Source organism: Bos javanicus, chromosome 3 (assembly GCF_032452875.1).
Source record: "Bos javanicus breed banteng chromosome 3, ARS-OSU_banteng_1.0, whole genome shotgun sequence".
In the NCBI taxonomy this organism is placed as follows: domain Eukaryota; kingdom Metazoa; phylum Chordata; class Mammalia; order Artiodactyla; family Bovidae; genus Bos; species Bos javanicus.
In genome coordinates, this window is record NC_083870.1 from 24,059,882 (window position 1) to 24,080,071 (window position 20,190).

A 20,190-nucleotide genomic window follows, 5' to 3' on the forward strand; every position below is an offset into this window, starting at 1 on the left:
TGTCACAAAAAAAAAAAAAAAAAGGAACGGAACTGGGTCATTTGCAGAGATGTGGGTGGACCTTGGGATTATCATACCGAGTGAAGTAAGTCAGAAAGAGAAAAACAAATACCATAAATTAACGCATGTATGTGGAATCTAGAAATATGGAATAGATGATATTATTTGCAAAACAGAAATAGAGACATAGACATAGAGAGCAAACATATGGATGCCAAAGGGGAAAGTGGGGTGGGATGAATTGGGAGATTGGGATTAACATATATACTCTATTAATACTATGTATAAAATAGATAACTGGAGAGAACCTACTGTATAGCTCAGGGAACCCTATTCAGTGCTCTGTGGTAACCTAAATGGAAAGGAAATCCAAAAAGGAGAGGATATGTGTACGCGAATAGCAGACTCACTTTGCTGGACACCAGAAATTAACACCATGCTGTAAAGCAACTAAACTCCAATAAAATGTAAAAACAGAGACAGGACTTGGATTCTCGGGAACATAAGGTCAGATGTCAGTAAAGATGGGATGGGAGTGTCCCTAACACTGGTGTGCCCTGAGGAACCACGGATGGCATTTATATGGGGGCCTGGAGGCAGAGGGCCCAGGGTGGGTCTGACAGGTGCCGGTAGTCTAATGCTGCAAGAATGTACCCAGGGCTCTATCAGCCCAGGGTCAGCTCTGGCCTTTTCCCTGAGGCTTCCCACACTGAGCCGAGGACTCAGGACCCCTTCCAGGACAAGAGGGCCATGGTTTTGTTTTATTCTGTTTGTGCAATAATAATCTGTGCTCTCCAGCCACCACCCCACCATCCTTTCTCATGAGCTGGTTTTTCTCCCCAGTCATTAAAATTCCCCTCTTGAGCTGTGGGCACATCTTCCTATGAAGAGTAGTACATATGGGCTCTTCAGAACCTATTCTGCCACTAACTATGGAGACTGTCTTTGTCTTACTCTAGGAGCTCTGTTTAAGGAGAGTGTGAGGTTGTGAGGGGAGGTGCATTTATATTAATGCTCATTCTGGAGCTGTTGTGACCTAACTAGGTTATTAGTGACCCAGTGTTCCTCCTCTGCGGATGGTAATGATTGCAAATCCTGCCTGGTGAGAATGAGAAGACAGAGCGGCTGTGCTTGACGGAGCTGAGAGGGACTTTAGAGAGATGGAGAGATGTCTACAAGTTCACAGCACAGCGGAATTAAAAAATGAGCCTGGGTCTCCTGTCTCCATGCTCAGTGCTCTTTCTGATGTAGTATGTGACTCAGAATTTCTCTGAAGAGCCTGGCGAAATTACCTGGAATTTGCTTATCCTTACGTGGGCATTAGTTTCTAGTGTAGACCTGAGGTTTCTAGAGACTGAACTTATCTACACTGGATTTTATCACTCCAACTCCTCCCGACCCTGCTTGGTTAGCCAATATCAGCAAAAAGGGGCTGAAGCTGGAGGAACAGACTAGACTCTTGCCTGTGTAGTCAGTGGACCCACACTTGTGGGGGACGGAGAAGCAGTCTGCTTCAGAGGAGGTTACTGACACTTAGCTCTATGAGCAGAGACAAGTTACTTCCGCTCTTTGGACCTCAGTTCCTCATTGGAGAAACTATGGTTTTATATATTTAGGTATAATCTCCACCAGATTTGGGGGGCTTTCCAGATGGCACTGGGGCTTCCCAGGTGGTACTAGTGGTAAAGAACCCTGCCAATACAGGTGGCATAAGAGACGCAGGTTCCATCCCTGGTTTGGGAAGATTCCCTGGAGTAGGAAACGGCAACCCACTCCAGTACTCTTGCCTGGACAATCCCACGGACAGAAGAGCCTGGCAGGCTACAGTCCATGGGGTTGCAAAGAGTCAGACATGACTGGGTGACTAAACAACAACAATACCAGATTCGAAGCCACTAGAGAAATTAAAGGTTGGGCTGATGTTTTATGAGGTCCTCATTCTATGCTTCCTTTGCCCATAAAAATGCAAAGACCTCTGTTTAGATGGATCACATTAGCATTCTTGTTCAGCACTTACTTCATGGTGATAAAGTGCAGAGCAGGGAACAAGCCCCTTATCTAGGCTGGTTCCTGACACCAATCAGCTGGGAGCTCACAGACATCCTTTGCTCTTCCTCACCAACCTTGAGGCTGGTTTTTACAATCTCTTCTGACCCTGTGGTGCAACCAAAGGCTTCAGCGGGGAACACTTTCACCAGTCAGGGCACCGTTTCCCTTTTACAGGTGGGTTCTCACCCCACTTGGGTTCCCAGATGGCCCACCAGCTAATTCATCATCCTACACACGTATCCTCTTCTTTCCCTGATTTCTCCAAACTATTGGCTGATTTTTCTTTCAGGAAACCTTTCTCACTTTTTCCCTTTCTCTAGTTTCTCCCATATCCTTCCCTTTTCCATTTGCAAACCAAAAATAACCCCCTTGTGGTGGATGAGACTGGTGTTGTGGAGTTTCTTGGATTATGAACAAAGTGAAAAAGTTCTGAAGTCACGTTGCTGCTGCTGCTGCTAAGTCAGTCGTGTCCGACTCTGTGCGACCGTACATGGCAGCCCAACAGGCTCCTCTGTCCCTGGGATTCTCCAGGCAAGAATACTGGAGTGGGTTGCCATTTAGACTTGGTTAAAGAAAACCTCCAAAGCCTTTGAATACACCCTCAGGGGCACAAGACTTCTACCCTCTGTCACCACAGAATTCTTTCTTTGTCTAATTAAGCCTGCTTGTCCTCTTCATCAGCATTTATAAAAACAAAAGAAACTATTTAGTAAGCAACTTCTTCGTTTTCAGTTTTAGTCTATTTCTAGCGTACAGGACTCTATACTCATTTGCATTGCAAATATGCTAATTTTCTGCTACTCTGGAAATCAAGTGGGTATTTTCAGTAACCTAGGAATCCAGCCACTATCTTAATAGCTTTCTTTCTATGGGAAAATATGCGCTGAGTTCCCAACAAATGACCTCCTAGTAGAGCTTTGGAGCACAAGCCTCGTTGTGAATAGTGTGCTTTCTATGGGCTGTTGGCTATTGTTTAGGACATACTGGGAGACCTTGATCCAAGGGTTCACAGGGTGTTTGCAGAGACTGGGAATTTTCTTCTCTTGAGCAGTGGAATCATTTGATTACACAAAGGCCCTTGGAGACAGCGTGGTGGCTCCTTAATAACAAGAATAGTGACGATAAATTCGCAACCATTTATGGAATGCTTCGTGACGTGTCACGTAGCTTATTTTAGGTGAATTAATGTGCAATCTCCAAACACAAATATCATTATCCTCATTTCGCAGATGAGAAACCACAGGTTCAGAGAGATTAAAATATTTTGCCCAGCATCACGTATCTAGTCATATACTCTGACTCCTGTGGCTTGGCTCTTAAGCATCACGAAAAGAAGCAAATATCTGCAGCCAAGTGTGGTTTGTAGGGTGAGAGCTGGCATCGAAAATGGTGAGAGTCCCATTTTATAAATGAAAAAATTAAAACTCAGAAAATTCAAATAAGTCGTCTCTATTCACATGATGAGGATGGCAGGGCCTGCCTAGGAATTTTCTGGTTTGCTCTGAATATTGTTTAGTCGGCCAGTACATGGTCTTAGTGGTTTGCTAGGCTTCCCAGATGGCGCTAGTGGCAGAGAACCCGTCTGCCAATGCAGGAGACATGAGACGTAGATTCAATCAGGAAGATTCCCTGGTGGAGGGAATGGCAACCCACTCCAGTATTCTTGCCTGGAGAATCCCATGGATAGCGGAGCCTGATGGGCTACAGTCCACGGGGTGGCAAAAGAGTTGGACACGGCTGAAGCGAATTAGCACACAAACGCACAAGATCAGTTCAGGTCTCTGCTCTATAGGGTCAGAAGAGTTGCACAGGGACTTGCCTGGTGATCCAGTGGTTAAGACTCTGAGCTTCCAACACACGGGTTGTGGGTTCAATCCCTGGTCAGGGAATTAAGATCCCACATGCCTTGTGGCATGGCAGAAAATAAAAGAGCTGCACAAAGTGAGCTTGATCAGTTCCCACAAGATCTAGGCCACTGGGAAAGGTGTCCTGTGTGGAGATCACAGCCCTGCACCTTCGTTTGCTCAGAAAGGGTGAAGCGCACTAAACAGATGTCAGAAACTACACAAAGGTTCAGAACAAGCTCTGAACTCTACTATTTTCACTCCTGACTTGAGGTCTCGTAGGCATAGCTCTACGCAGGAGTGGCAGCTCCTGAGAGGCAGCAGGAGAGGAGTGAGAAGACAGAGAAGCTGCTCACGATGCTCCATGAGACATCAGTAGCTGAGGGAGTGCGTGGAGCCAGGAGGACAGGATCTCATAAGTGTTATGTCTTGGGAAACGTGGGCTCAAACTCAGCTCTGCTGCTTGTTCACCAGGTGCCATGAACAGGTTATTTGTAAAAGAAGATTATTAATGCCTGTCCCACAGGGCCTCATGAGGACTAAACACTGCTGCTGCTGCTAAGTCGCTTCAGTCATGTCCGACTCTGTGCGACCCCATAGACGGCAGCCCACCAGGCTCCACCGTCCCTGGGATTCTCAACACTACAGTTCACATAATGTTCCTAGAGCAGTGCCTTATATAGATTAAAGTGCCAGTGGAAGTGTTAGTCGCTCAGCCACATCTGACTCTGTGACTTCATGGACTGTGATCCATCCTTCAGAGGACCAGGCTCCTCTGTCCATGGGATTCTCCAGGCAAGAATACTGGAGTGGGTTGCCATGCTCTTCTCCAGGGGATCTTCCTGATTGAATCCACGTCTCTTATGTCTCCTGCATTGGCAGACGGGTTCTCTGCCACTAGCGCCATCTGGGAAGCCTAGCAAACCAGGGATTGAACGCAGGCCCCTGCTTTGCAGGCAGATTTTTTTACTGTCTGAGCCACCAGGGAAGCTCTTGTATAGACTAGACTATCCTTAAACGGTAGAACCATTGGCATTCTTTCTCTTGTTGATGACATTCTCCTCTGAGGCTCTGGAGGTTGAAAGTGGATTTCACCTTCGAGTAATTCTGTGATGGTAGAATTTATTTTTTTTCCTTTTTTATTGGAATATAATTGCCTTACAATGTTATGTTAGTTTCTGCTGTACAAGAAAGTGAATCAGCTGTATGCATACAAATATCCCCTCCCTCCTGGACCTCTTCTCCCTACCCCTCACCATCCCACCCCTCTAGGTCATCACAGAGCACCGAGCTGAGCTTCCTGTGCTAAACAGCAGCTTCCCACCAGCTAGCTATTTTACAAATGGTAGTTTATATTTGTCAGTCCTAATTTCCTGATTTATCCCAACCTCCCCTTCCCCTCCTATGTCTGCATGTCCATTCTCTAAGTCTGCCTCTCTATTCCTGCCTTGGAAATAGGTTCATCTGTACCATTTTTCTAGATTCCATGTATATGCATTAACATACAATATTTGTTTTTCTTTCTGACTTACTTTACTCTGTATGACAGACTCCAGGTCCTGGTGATGGTATAATTCAAACTGTGTCGGATTTACTCGTTGGTTAATCCCACAAGGCTTGTCTAGTGCACACTCTCAGCCAGGACGAGCAGAGGCAGTCACTGTTCCGCACGTGCTCCTCGATGGTTCCCAGCTGCTTATAGGTAGGCAGGCTTTATATGACTAGTTCTGGTCAATGGGCTAGGAGTGGAAGTGACTTGTGTTCATTTTGGGCCAAGAATTTAAGAGCTTCTATGTGACTCTCTTTTTTTTCCTCCTGTTACAACATCCAGGGGCCATGTCCATCAGGAGGCATTGCTATAGGATAAAGGTAGCTTAGATCCCTGAATTATCACCTGAAAAGGAGGAGCCCTGGGGATCAGCTGTTTTTTTTGAATAAGAAATAGATGTTTGAATGTTAAACCACGAAGAATTCAGGGTTTATTCCTTACCACAGCAAAGCCAAACCCAACCTATTATATCTAGGCATCATGCCAAACACTACAGGTTAAAAAAAGAGCTACATGATGTTAGTCTCTATTCCCAAGAAGCTTACAGTCAAAAGAGAAGGTGGATTTCAACAGCTGACTCTCCTTTAGTCGATATGATGTTGCCTATAACAGAAATCCTTTTCTAGGAAGGGTTACCCAGGAATGTGGGAATATTCCCATTGCTTCTCAAATGGTAGCCCATAAGTGATGTTCCACTCCATCTAGTCTAGACAAGCTCCAATTCTCATCTATCTATAAAGTTAGGTTATGGTTGTCTGTCCCACAGAGCTCTTATGAGAATCAAAGGATCTTGTCAAATGCAGAATAGCCTAATGATAATAGTAAGTTATCATTTAAATAATAGTAATGATCATAGTAAATTATCATAATAAATTATTACTATTACTTCAATAGTAAAGGCTTTGGAGTTTTGCTTCCTGTTAGGAGGTAGGATATCACAAAAAGCCATTTCTCCCTTGATCCTGTTTCCAGACTGTCTATTACAATCCACTGATCTGGGTATCTTTCTACCAATACCACCCTGACTGATCACTGTTGGGGACAGTTCTTCCCGGACTGATCCATAGATTCAACTTGAGTGCATGCATGCTCAGTCTTTGGGAACTTACAAATTATAGCCTGCCAGGCTTCTCTGTCTATGGGATTCTTCAAGCAAGAATACTGGAGTGGGTTGCCATGCTCTTCTCCAGGGGATCTTCCTGACCCAGGGGTCGAACTGTGCCCCCTGCATTGCAGGCAGATTTTTTTACTGCTGAGCCACTGGGGAAGCCAGATTCAGCTTGACCCAATTATAATTTCAGGAGGCTATACACCAGAAGGAATTGTTACCCGGTTCCAAGTAAACGTACTCCCCAAAGAAACTACACCAGCCCGACTGTCTGACAACATTAACTTTTTTGCTTTTTAGGAGCAGTCGCTGCATCACTGTTATCCTCTGTGGCCACGAAGCAGTGGTCAAGTGACAAAGTAGATCCCCGGGGGCAGGAACTGTGACTTTTAGATTTTCCAGAACCCTTTCAAGTGGACATCTTTTAAGCTATCTCCCCTCCTAAGGACATCCATAAGTACTCCCTCGGGGCTATTCCTTGGTGGCCTAGCAGTTAGGATTTCAGGCTTTCATTGCTAGGGCCAGGGTTCAATCCCAGGCCTGAGAACTGAGATCCTGCAGGTTGCTTGATATGGCTCACCCCACCCCTCCAAAAAAAAAAAAAAAAAAATTACTCCCTCAGGTGGTTCTAAAACTTAACTTCCCTAGACATAGCCTCTCTATCTATAGTTTTTTTTTTTTTTGAGTATGATTGTATCACAATGTTGTGTCAGTTTCTGTTGTACAGCATAGTGAATCAGCTATTTATGTACATATATCCCCTCTTTTTTGATTTTCTTCCCATTTAGGTCATCACACAGCGTTGGGTAGATTTCTCTTGTTATACAGTAGGTTCTCATGAGTTACCTAGTTTATATATACTACTATCTATAAAAATGGGACTTCCCTGGTGGCTCAGATAGTAAAGAATCTGCCTGCAATGCAGGAGACATGAGTTGGATCCCTGGGTCAGGAAGATCCCCTGCAGAAGGGAATGGCTACCTCCTCCAGTATTCTTGCCTGGAGAATTCCATGGACAGAGGAGCCTGGTGGGCTAAAGCCCATGGGGTCGCAAAGAGTTGGACACGACTAAATGACTAACACTTTCACTTTTTAACTTTTTTGTATATAATAGATAACTCATGGGAACCATCGGAGTGACTCTGCGGCAAAGCCTTCCTTTGCCAGGCCCCTCAGTGTCCTACTCCCTGTGTCCACATGGCGTCTTTCTGCCGAGACTCTTTGTTTGAAGACTCACATTTGAGCGCCTCCAGTGCCTCCAAGGCAAATTGGAAGTGGTCAGACAAGAGATGGCAAACTGAATGTCGACATTCTAGGAATCAGCGAACTGAAACAGACTGGAATGGGTGAATTTAACTCAGATGACCACTATATCTACTACTGTGGGCAGGAATCCCTCAGAAGAAATGGAGTGGCCATCATGGTCAACAAAAGAGTCCGAAATGCAGTACTTGGATGCAATCTCAAACATGACAGAATAATCTCTCTTTGTTTCCAAGGCAAACCATTCAATATCACAGTAATCCAAGTCTATGCCCCAACCAGTAACATTGAAGAAGCTGAAGTTGAATGGTTCTATGAAGACCTACAAGACCTTTTAGAACTAACACCCCAAAAAGATGTCCTTTTCATTATAGGGGACTGGAATGCAAAAGTAGGAAGTCAAGAAACACCTGGAGTAACAGGCAAATTTGGCCTTGGAATACGGAATGAAGCAGGGCAAAGACTAATAGAGTTTTGCCAAGAAAATGCACTGGTCATGACAAACACCCTCTTCCAACAACACAAGAGAAGACTCTATACATGGACATCACCAGATGGTCAACACTGAAATCAGATTGATTATATTCTTTGCAGCCAAAGGTGGAGAAGCTCTATACAGTCAGCAAAAACAAGACCAGGAGCTGACTGTGGCTCAGACCATGAACTCCTTATTGCCAAATTCAGACTTAAATTGAAGAAAGTAGGGAAAACCACTAGACCATTCAGGTATGACCTAAATCAAATCCCTTATGATTATACAGTGGAAGTGAGAAATAGGTTTAAGGGCCTAGATCTGATAGATAGAGTGCCTGATGAACTATGGAATGAGGTTCGTGACATTGTACAGGAGACAGGGATCAAGACCATCCCCATGGAAAAGAAGTGCAAAAAAGCAAAATGGCTGTCTGGGGAGGCCTTAACAAATAGCTGTGAAAAGAAAAGAAGCAAAAAGCAAAGGAGAAAAGGAAAGATATAAACGTCTGAATGCAGAGCTCCAAAGAATAGCAAGAAGAGATAAGAAAGCCTTCTTCAGTGATCAATGCAAAGAAATAGAGGAAAACAACAGAATGGGAAAGACTAGAGATCTCTTCAAGAAAATCAGAGATACCAAAGGAACATTTCATGCAAAGATGGGCTTGATAAAGGACAGAAATGGTATGGACCTAACAGAAGCAGAAGATATTAAGAAGAAATGGCAAGAATACACAGAAGAACTGTACAAAAAGATCTTCACAACCCAGATAATCACTATGGTGTGATCACTGACCTAGAGCCAGACATCCTGGAATGTGAAGTCAAGTGGGCCTTAGAAAGCATCACTATGAACAAAGCTAGTGGAGATGATGGAATTCCAGTTGAACTATTCCAAATCCTGAAAGATGATGCTGTGAAAGTGCTGCACTCAACATGCCAGCAAATTTGGAAAACTCAGCAGTGGCCACAGGACTGGAAAAGGTCAGTTTTCATTCCAATCCCAAAGAAAGGCAATGCCAAAGAATGCTCAAACTTCCTCACAATTGCACTCATCTCACAGGCTAGTAAAGTAATGCTCAAAATTCTCCAAGCCAGGCTTCAGCAATATGTGAACTGTAAAATTCCTGATGTTCAAGCTGGTTTTAAAAAAGGCAGAGGAACCAGAGATCAAATTGCCAACATCCGCTGGATCATAGAAAAAGCAAGAGCGTTCCAGAAAAACATCTATTTCTGCTTTATTGACTATGCCAAAGCCTTTGACTGTGTGGATCACAATAAACTGTGGAAAATTCTGAAAGAGATGGGAATACCAGACCACCTGATCTGCCTCTTGAGAAATTTGTATGCAGGTCAGGAAGCAACAGTTAGAACTGGACATGGAACAACAGACTGGTTCCAAATAGGAAAAGGAGTTCGTCAAGGCTGTATATTGTCACCCTGTTTATTTAACTTATATGCAGAGTACATCATGAGAAACACTGGACTGGAAGAAACACAAGCTAGAATCAAGATTGCCGGGAGAAATATCAATAACCTCAGATATGCAGATGACACCACCCTTATGGCAGAAAGTGAAGAGGAACTCAAAAGCCTCTTGATAAAAGTGAAAGTGGAGAGTGAAAAAGTTGGCTTAAAGCTCAACATTCAGAAAACGAAGATCATGGCATCTGGTCCCACCACTTCATGGGAAATAGATGGGGAAACAGTGGAAACAGTGTCAGACTTTATTTTTCTGGGCTCCAAAATCACTACAGATGGTGACTGCAGTCATGAAATTAAAAGACGCTTACTCCTTGGAAGGAAGGTTATGACCAACCTAGATAGCATATTGAAAAGCAGAGACATTACTTTGCCAACAAAGGTTCGTCTAGTCAAGGCTATGGTTTTTCCAGTGATCATGTATGGATGTGAGAGTTGGACTGTGAAGAAGGCTGAGTGTTGAAGAATTGATGCTTTTGAACTGTGGTGTTGGAGAAGACTCTTGAGAGTCCCTTGGACTGCAAGGAGATCCAACCAGTCCATTCTAAAGGAGATCAGCCCTGGGATTTCTTTGGAAGGAATGATGCTAAAGCTGAAACTCCAATACTTTGGCCACCTCATGTGAAGAGTTGACTCATTGGAAAAGACTCTGATGCTTGGAGGGATTGGGGGCAGGAGGAGAAGGGGACGACAGAGGATGAGATGGCTGGATGGCATCACTGACTCGATGGACGTGAGTCTGAGTGAACTCCGGGAGTTGGTGATGGACAGGGAGGCCTGGTGTGCTGCGATTCATGGGGTCGCAAAGAGTCGGACATGACTGAGCAACTGATCTGATCTGATCTGATCTGAGTGCCTCCTGAAGTCTCTAGCCTCTCTTCTCGTCCCACCTGCCACCTGCTCTCCCACCCCAGTTCCAAATACACGGGAGACAACCATCAACACACCTGGTATTAGCCTCTTCCAGTGCCTGGGGATAGTGGTGTCCAGCAGCAGCCACCCCGATCTTGGCTCACAGCTGGCTGTGGTGGGAATGGTAGGTCTCCATCCACAGCCCACTGAAGACAGAAGAGGTTCAAAGTTACAAGTTAATCTTTAATGGGAACAGCATCTAGCTTGGAAGCCAGTGAGCAAGTGGGCCAAAGCATGTTAACCATGAAATGAACTTTGCCAAGTTACATCACATTCAAGTGACATTCATTAACAAATTCAACCTCAAAATAAAATAGCTGTTAATTTGCTCAAGCCATATATTTCTCCCCTTGGGCAGCAAGGAGATCAAACCAGTCAATCCTAAAGGAAATCAACCCTGAATATTAATTGGAAGGACTAGGGCTGAAATTGAAGCTCCAATACTTAGGCCACCTGATGTGAAGAGCTAACTCACTGGAAGAGAGTTGGCTGGGAAAGATTGAGGGCAGGAGGAGAAGGGGGTGACAGAGGATGAGATGGTTGGATGGTATCACTGACTCAGTGGACGTGAGTTTGAGCAAACTCCTGGAGATGGTGAAGGACAGGGAAGCTTGGTGTGCTGCAGTCCATGGGGTTGCAAAGAGTCGGACATGGCTTAGTGACTGAACAACAATTTATTTTCCCAATCCTTCAAAGATGGCTAAAGGAAGAGAATCAGTGATTTCAGTGGAGAATTACAAAAACCCCCATGTTGTAAAGGAAAGGCTTGTCTGGGGAAGTGCTGAGGGGATGGGTATGGAGCAGTCACACCTGGGAACTGGAACACAGGCAGCAGTGACCCAGCCAGGTTGTTCTGAGGGCTGTGCTATGTCAAGTCCTCCAGGCCTGACCAGAGACGAATAAGGGAAGCAGGGGGAACCACTAACACTTCTGAGTGGGAGAATGACTCAGTAATCAGGTGAAAGTCTGAGGAAGCCAATGCAAATGTTGTTGTTCAGTCACTCACACTCTGCAACCCCATGGACTGCTGCATGCCAGGCTTCCCTGTCCTTCACCATCTCCCAGAGCTTCCTCAAACCCATGTCCATTGAGTCGATGATGCCATCCAACCATCTCATTCTCTGTCACCTCCTTCTCCTCCTACCTTCAATCTTTCCCAGCATCAGGGTCTTTTCCAATGCGTTGGCTCTTCGAATCAGGTGGCCAATGTATTTCACAATAGTACATGTTAAAAAAAAAAAAAAAGAATTCCCCAAGAGCAGTCCTGTGGGGCTCACTAATGTCACTAATTAATGTCTAATTTGTCCAGGCCCTTCCCGCTGTGCTCCTGAGCCAGCCCCTCATTCTGCACCAACCACGTTATGAGGTGCTGACAATAGGCCTGATGTGTCACACACATTATTTCACTTGATTTTCACAGCAACCATATGGGGCAATATTATTTTCCCATTTTTCTGAAGAGAAAATGAAGTTAGCTGGCTCAAGCTTTCCATCAGTAATGAGAAGAGTTGGGATTTGCATCTAGCCTGTAGCCCATTCAATGGCAGGTGAAAATTCTAGGCTATTTCAAGGACCATGGCAGCGGGATTTCCCTATCGTTTAGAATCTGCAGCTGAACTGAAAAACAACTTTGCTGCTGATGTATTTACCTTCCCCATTCAAGGCTCATTCTACATTCACTTGAGGGTAATTGCTACCTGCTGTTTTACCACTAGATGGCAGGCTTACCTCAGAAATACTTTCAAAGTGACCAGCCGGCAGGATCTGAAAAGTCCTTTGCCACGGTGATTTTTACCCCTCCATAATCAGCCTCCAGGCCATGCCCGCAGTCAGCTCTCACACCACTGGGCCTCCTAGCTATCCAGGAGACATTATGTTATGGTCAGGAACACAGACCCTGGAGCCTTGTGAGCGCCTGAATGCCCATCTGTTGCCACTTCTAACTTCTGAGTTCTGCAGTTTCTCCCAATGTCTCCTACACTTTAATGAGAAGTAAATGAGTTAATACTTATAACGTTCAGGTAGTCGGTGGAACAGTGGAGGTTCTATAGCTCTTATAGCTAGATTCATAGTTTGAATCAACTTCAAATTAGGTTCTCAAGTTTGAATCTAATGTGAAGTCCTGGGGATCTTTCAAATCTGGTCACTGAGCTAAGGAACATTTTCTCTTCTTTAGTATCAGCCTTCACTGCTGTAGCCTAAGTGAATTAATCCCCACAGGGGCACAGAGGGACACAAGCAGAGCTCTCTTGAGGTGGTTTGTAGCATCTCTTGAATTCCAGAGACTGGAACCATCTGGTGTTCATGATGGGTTCAGCTTTGGATTTGACACTGGGTTGGACAGGACAGCACCAGTGTGCTGGGAGCATGTTTCAGGGAGGCTGTAAAGAGATGTTGTTTTTCAGGTGGCCCTGGGGCTTCCCAGGTAGCGCTAGTGGTAAAGAACCTGTCTGCCAATGCAGGAGAGAAAGGAGAAGTGTATTTGATCCCTGGATGGGGAAGATCCCCTGGAGGAGGTCATGGCAGCCCACTCCAGTATTCTTGTCTGGAGAATCCTATGGACAGAGGAGCCTGGTGGGCTACAGTCCGTAGGGTCACTAAGAGTCGGACTTGACTAAAAATCGACCTAGCATGCATGCACGCATGGGGTACCTATTAATCATTGTATGTGTATGTGCTAAGTCACTTCAGTCGTGTCCGACTCTGTGCAACCCTATGGGCTATAGTCCCTGAGGTTCATCTGTCCATGGGATTCTCCAGGCAAGAATACTGGAGTAGGTTGCCATTTCCTTCTCCAGGGGATCTTCCCTACCCAGGAATTGAACCCATGTTTTTTATGTCTCCTGCATTGGCAGGCGGGTTCTTTACCACTAGCACCACCTGGGAATGTGCCTGCTTAATTTGGGTGAAGGGAAATGATAGGTTATTCTTGGGCAGTCATGGCCCAGCTCTTAGAGAACAAACGTAGTTCTGCGAGCATAAAGGCACCCCCCAGTCCCCTATGATGGGGGGCACCTAGGCCCTCCTGGTCCCAGCTGTGCCATGCAGCCATCTGTCTTGCTTAAGCTGATTCCAGAAATCAGACGAACCTGGAACTTTGAGGTCTGGGCTCAAGCCCACCACATGCCTGACCCTAAGGAGGTGCAGGCAAGTTAATATTGAATTATTGAAGCCTGAAGCCAACCAGTTGTGGACGGGGTCAAACGAGGGACAGTTTGATCTTTCTGCAGCTACTGAACCTCTCAGAGGCTAAGAGGCCAGCAGTGTGGTTGTTCCCCTGGGTGGGAGCAATTGTGCAGTGAGTCACAGGGAAGGATGGGGACACAGCCTGAAGAAGGGCTTTTTGGGGAATATGGTTATATGCCAGTGATGTTTGTCACAGGGCTGCATTGTCTGTCCTTGTTTTACAGGGTCTGAAGGGGGAAGGAAAATTCTTTCTCCATTTGCTAAGTTTGCTACATAGATCAGGTCTGATAGGAAGTAGAGAGAGCTTCTGAATATGAAGGTGAGCTAGGTAGCAAGAGCTGGGATTATAAAGCTTCCCAAGATCTTGGAGAAATTTGGGTGCGGGGTGCAGACAAGAGTTCAGGATCTCAGATTCTGCTGGGTGTCTGGGGTCACGGGCACGGCTATCCCCATGGGAGACAATGAGGGAGCCGCCATCAACAGCCCATTGATATGAGAGCCGCTGGCATCTTGGAGATGATTTGTATCCTTCAGAAGGTTTATGCTGATTCAGGATCAAACACAGCTTATATATGAGTTAGGTGACAGGGAAGGACAGTTGGTACAGGAGAGGAAGCAGTGGTTTCCTCCCTAAAGACACCTCATTTGTGACTTGGTCTTGCTCAGACACCAGGGGGTCTCACAGCTGCCCCATGATGAGGTGTGTAAAAGTCCTCACACTGTGCTCATAGTAGTGAGTGCTCAATAAATGGTAGTGTTATCCTTAACAATAGTCAATAACACTTAAAGGACATTTACAATGTGCCAGGCAGTGTTCTAAGGGCTTTGCATGTATTAATTCATAGGGATCAACTTTATCCCCATTTTACAGATAAGGAAATTGAAGCACACAGCAGAAAGTAACTTTTTCCAGATCACACGGCTGGCAAACACAGAGCTGGGATTCAAAGCCAGAAAATCTGGCTCCAGAGTCTACGCTGTTAGACAAAGTGACAAAGTGTTAGTTGCTTAGTCTTGTCTGACTCTTTGTGACCCCATGGATTGTAGCCCGCCAGGCTCCTCTGTCCATAGAATTCTCCAGGCAAGAATACTGGAGTGGGTTGCCATGCCCTCCTCCAGGGGATCTTCCTGACCCAGGGATTGAATCCTGGTTGCCCACATTGCAGGCAGATTTTTCACTGTCTGAGCCACTAGGGAAGCCTGACACTGTTAACTATTATGCTATTAATTCATATTTCAGAGTAGCTTATGGGAGACCAGAGGAGGAAGAGGTTGCTTCTGGCTGGGGTGACTAAGGAAGTGGGGGACCTGAACTAACAGATGTTCATCTGGCGCTTTCACATAAATTTAATTCTATTTCCTGTTTTCAATCCCAGTCCGTGGGTCTGAAGTTGAGCCTACAAGTCTTGCTCCTATGTGGACGGAGCTAGGGTGTTCAGCTGAGGCCCCAGACCTGCTGAACCCAGAGCCAGTGGGCCAGTTAATGAAGGACTCCTAGAGATCAGGAACTCCGGAAGACTCAGCGAGGGCCTTTGAGGCTCGCTGGCTGACTTTTGTCCCCGCTTGCAACCAAAACATGATGTTTCCATGTCTCTGCCTGTACTTGCTATTCCTTCTTCCTCAAATTTTCCCTTTTTTTTTTTTTTTCAGTTTTTAAAATTAAACTTAAAAAAATTTTTTTTGAGATAATTGTAGATTCACATGCATGCTTCCTGGAATATTCTTACACTCCTACTTGTCCTTATGATCCAGTCGATGTGTCTCCCCAACCGTGAAGGCCTCCCCAGTGCTGTCAGGCAGAGCTGGCACTCTGTCTGTGTGTGTGTGAGTGAGTGAGTGTGTGTGAAACATGTCACACTGTATTCCAATTGGTCCATTATGGCTTTGCAGGATTTGGAGTTCCTTGAGGCCAGGAACCCTGTTGTATTCATTCTTGAAACTGAGCCCACCAGAGCCTGACATGTGACGAGTATTTGTTGTAGAATTAGAGAATAGATGAAGAAGCAAGCATAGATGCTGTCAGCATCTTCCCTTTACATTTCTACCCAACCTCTCCCTCCTCTCTCCTTTCAATCATCTGTCTTACTGGAAGAGCATAGCCAGTTTAATGCAAAGGTCAGGATAACTGGTTTCTGAACTGTTGACTGATGTTCACATTTCTGAACGTGCAATGACCTCAGCAGATCTAGGGCCAAACTCCATGTAAACACGATGGGTTATGTAGGGACAATCAGCTTTGTGAGGTGGTAGCTTTATTAAAGTCCTTAGATTCTGGTCAGCCCCAGCCGCTTGCCTGTAAACGCCACCACGGACTCCCACTGGAGCCCAGCCCTGTGGTTGTTGTATGAGCTGCACCAGGCCCCAGTGGGCTAACTAGCCTGCGATGTCACTATGGATAAGAGGAGGCCCTAGAGTCTCCGAAAGCAGATGCTAGAATCTGCCTTCTCCTTCCCTCTTCATGCACTGACTTTGCATGGTCTCCTCCCCTGAAAGTCTCCTGCATGTGCTCAGGGCTCATTCCTTGAACAAGGCGTATTCAGGACAGGCATATTCAAGTCGCATTTTGCAGGGAGGTGACAGCAAGCATTTAATGTGCTTCAAAAATATTTGATATTTGAATTGATAAAGAAGATGGGGTACATACATAAAATGGAATATTACTCAGCCATATAAAAGACTGAAATAATGCCATTTGAAGCAACATGGAGGCAGCTAGAGATTATCATACTAAGTGAAGTAAATAAGAAAAAGACAAATATCATATGATATCACTTAAATGTAGAATCTAAAAAAATGATACAAACAAACATATTTACAAAAAAGAAAAAGACTCCCAGACATGAAAAGCAAACTTGTGATTGATTACCAAAGGGGAAATTTGGGGGAGGGATAAATTAGGAGTTTGGGATTAACATATACATACTACTATATATAAAATGGTGGCTTAGATGATAATGAATCTGCCTGCAATGTGGGAGACCCAGGTTCAATCCCCGGGTCAGGAAGATCCCCTAGAGGAGGGCATGGCAACCTACTCCAGTATTCTTGCCTGGAGAATCCCATAGACAGAGGATCCTGGTGGGCTACAGTCCACAGAGTCGCAAAGAGTTGGACATGACTGAGTGACTAATATATATAAAATAGATAATATATAAAATAGATAACCAGTAAAGACCTACTGTATAGCACTATACTCAATATTTTGTAATAACCTATAAGGGAAAAGAATCTGAAAAAGAATATTATACATAATATAAAAGGATATTATATATATGTGTGTGCTGCTGTTGCTGCTTCTTAGTCACTTCAGTGGTGTCAGACTCTGTACAACCCTATGGACTGTAGCCCACCGGGCTCCTCTGTCTATGGAATTCTCCATGCAAGAGTAGTGGAGTGAGTTGCCATGCTCTCTCCCAGGGGATCTTCCCAACTCAGGGCTCAAACCCAGGTCTCTTGCATTGCAGGCAAACTCTTTACCACTGAGCTACCAGGGAAGATATATATATATATATATATATATATATATATATATATATATGGAAGCCATATTCCAATATATATTGAAATATATATATTCAGATATATATATGAATCACTCTGTTGAAACTAACACAACATTATAAATCAACTATACTGTAATAAAAAATCTGGGGACTTTCCAGATGGTGGGCCAATGGTTAAGACTCTGCACTCCCAATGCAGGAAACCCAGGTTGGATCCCTGGTCGGGGAACTAGATCCTGCATACCATAACCAACACCCAACTGAGTGCAAAAAAAAAATGATCCATAAGCTGCTGAATCTAATTCCTAGAACCATGGGTTGACTATTATTTAACTACTAGACTACAATGGATCCCACTGTCCCAGCCCCCAACTCCCAGTTATTTCCACTAAGGATTGACTGTATGATTCCTGACGGTTTAAGGCCTAAGTCATGGAAAACAAAGTGGAAGAGAAGGCAGAAATAGAAACAGAACACAGTTATGTTCCCCCAGTAGCTGAAACAATCTTAGGTTTCATTTTAAAAATTAGAATGTAATTTTTACACAATAAAACAAACTCATTTTAAGTGTACAGTCTGATGAATTTTGGCATAACTGGTATAACCACTGCCAGTGTTAAGATACTGAACATTTTCCTTGCCACAGAAAATATCCTTGTTTCTTTCCAGTCAGTGGCTTCCCACCCACAGCAGAGATCACTGTTCTGATTCCTATCACTATAACTTAGTTCTGCCTGTCCTAGAACTTTACATTATTGGAGTCAATTAGATGGTTATTTATGTATGGATAGGTCCTTTTACTCAACAAATGCTATAGAGATACATTTCTGTTGTTACTTGTATGAGTGAAAGTGAAGTCGCTCAGTCGTGTCCCACTCTTTGCGACCCTGTGGACTGCTTCTTAGTCACTTCAGTGGTGTCAGACTCTGTGCAAACTCTATGAATTGTAGCCCACCATGCTCCTCCATCCATGGGATTCTCCAGGCAAGAATACTGGAGTGGGTTGCCATTTCCTTCTCCAGGGGATCTTCCCAACCCAGGGATCGAACCCAGGTCTCCCGCATTGCAGGCAGATGCTTTTAACCTCTGAGCCGACAGGGAAGCCTTGTATGAGTAGTTTATTTCTTTTTGTAACTGTTGAGTATTGCTCTATGGAAGAGAGTGAGACGGTTGGATAGCATCACTGATTCAATGGACATGAACTTGGGCAAACTCTGGGATATAGTGAGGGACAGGGAGGCCTGGCATGCTGAGCCCATGGGGTCGCAAAGAGTCGGACATGACTTAGCAACTGAACAACAACAACATCATTGCTCTATTATATTAATATAACACAAATATGTTTCTCCATTCACCTGTTGGTAGGCATTCAAGTTGCTCCCAGTTTGGGGGGTTATTATGAAAGTTTATTATGAAGCTTGGAGAAGCATTTCATAATTTCTGTGAAATTTCTTTTACAATTCTTTTTGTGAATGTTTTTTTTTTTTTTTTTTTCTCTTGGATAGATGCCCAGGAGTAAAGTTGCTGAGTAACAGAGTGAGAACATTTTTAACTTTGTAAGAAAAGTTCTCCAGAACTTTGAAATAATTGTGCCATCTCACACTCCCAACCATCAGAGTACTCCCACCATTCTCGGAGTAGGAGAATTTGGTTACCACCTAGGCTTCATTGTATTATCTCATAGTCGCTACTTAGAGAAACAGGTCAAAGAACCTTAACATTGGTTCTTATAGATTTCAGAGAGCGGTCTGTCCCCATGAAATGCCTCATTCTTGTGTATCCTTGATAGGAAAAAGATTTTCCATTCCTTGGGACCTAAGACCCAGCATGCAAACTTAGGAAGGATGCTTGAGGACTGGTGAAGGGGGACGGCACTATAGCTCAGCCCACCATGCAGGATCAAACCCAGCTATCAATTTGATGACAGATGTTCAAGCCAGATCACCCTCATCTCCAAGAGTGGCTTTGTAACAAGTCACTATCCCAGGCCTAAGTAATCACAGAATTTATTTGCAGTCTGTTAGCTAATTGTTCCCATACTGAGCACAGATCTTAACTAAATGCCAAAGTGACATTTACATTTCTGGTCTCCATTATGAAACAGCTGATAAATTACCATGCTTATATCCTGCCAGTAGAGTTTAATTTGCTTAAGATCACAGTGATTTCTGAGATCCCTAAACAAGATAGGATAAATATCCCAGGATATGATGGAAAAGTTAGAGAAGACACAGATTTGCAGCCAGGACAAGGACATTACACTCCACCTGTAAGACATTTAGCAAGTCACATCACTTCTCTCGGCTTCAGGTCCCTCAAAAGCAAAGTGGAAACAATTCCTATTTCTATCCACCTACCTGCTAGGGTGGGTATGAGATTCAAATCAGATGCAGCTGCATTCAAATCTTGGCTCTGCCACATTCTACCAAAAGTTTGACTGTGTTACTTATTTAATTTCCCAAATCTGGGGTTTCACCTCTGTTAAATGAAGATCATAAATGAATGCTTTGTGTGTGTGTTAGTAGCTCAGTTGTGTTCGACTCTGTGTGACCCCATGGACTATAGCTCACCAGGCTCCTCTGTCCATGGGGCTTCTCCAGGCAAGAATACTGGAGTGCCATTCCCTCCTCCAGGGGACCTTCCTGACCTAGGGACTGAACCTGGGTCTCCAAGATTGCAGGTAGATTCTTTACTGTCTGAACTGCCAGGGAAGCCCAAATGAATTCCTTGCACAGTTATAAGAATTAAGTAATGTACATAAAGTGACTACTGGTAATGAGAGCCTCAATTTTAAGCAGACTACTTGAGTTATACATCAACCAG

The 20,190-nt window shown here is 44.4% G+C and overlaps 1 protein-coding gene across 4 annotated transcripts in view; it reads right to left on the bottom strand.

The window, feature by feature from the left end:
* Positions 1–10,849, bottom strand: part of HAO2 (hydroxyacid oxidase 2) — a 37,803-nt gene extending 26,954 nt beyond the window's left edge. For 3 of the 4 annotated variants that reach the window (XR_009734974.1, XM_061409576.1, XM_061409554.1), the window contains exon 1: positions 10,714–10,848. The gene's annotated coding sequence lies outside the window, so the exon portion shown is untranslated. Of the gene's footprint in view, positions 1–5,425; positions 5,633–10,713 lie in introns of all 4 variants that reach the window. The other variant, XM_061409564.1, reaches the window with a different exon arrangement.
* Between the last annotated feature and the right edge of the window lie 9,341 nt (positions 10,850–20,190).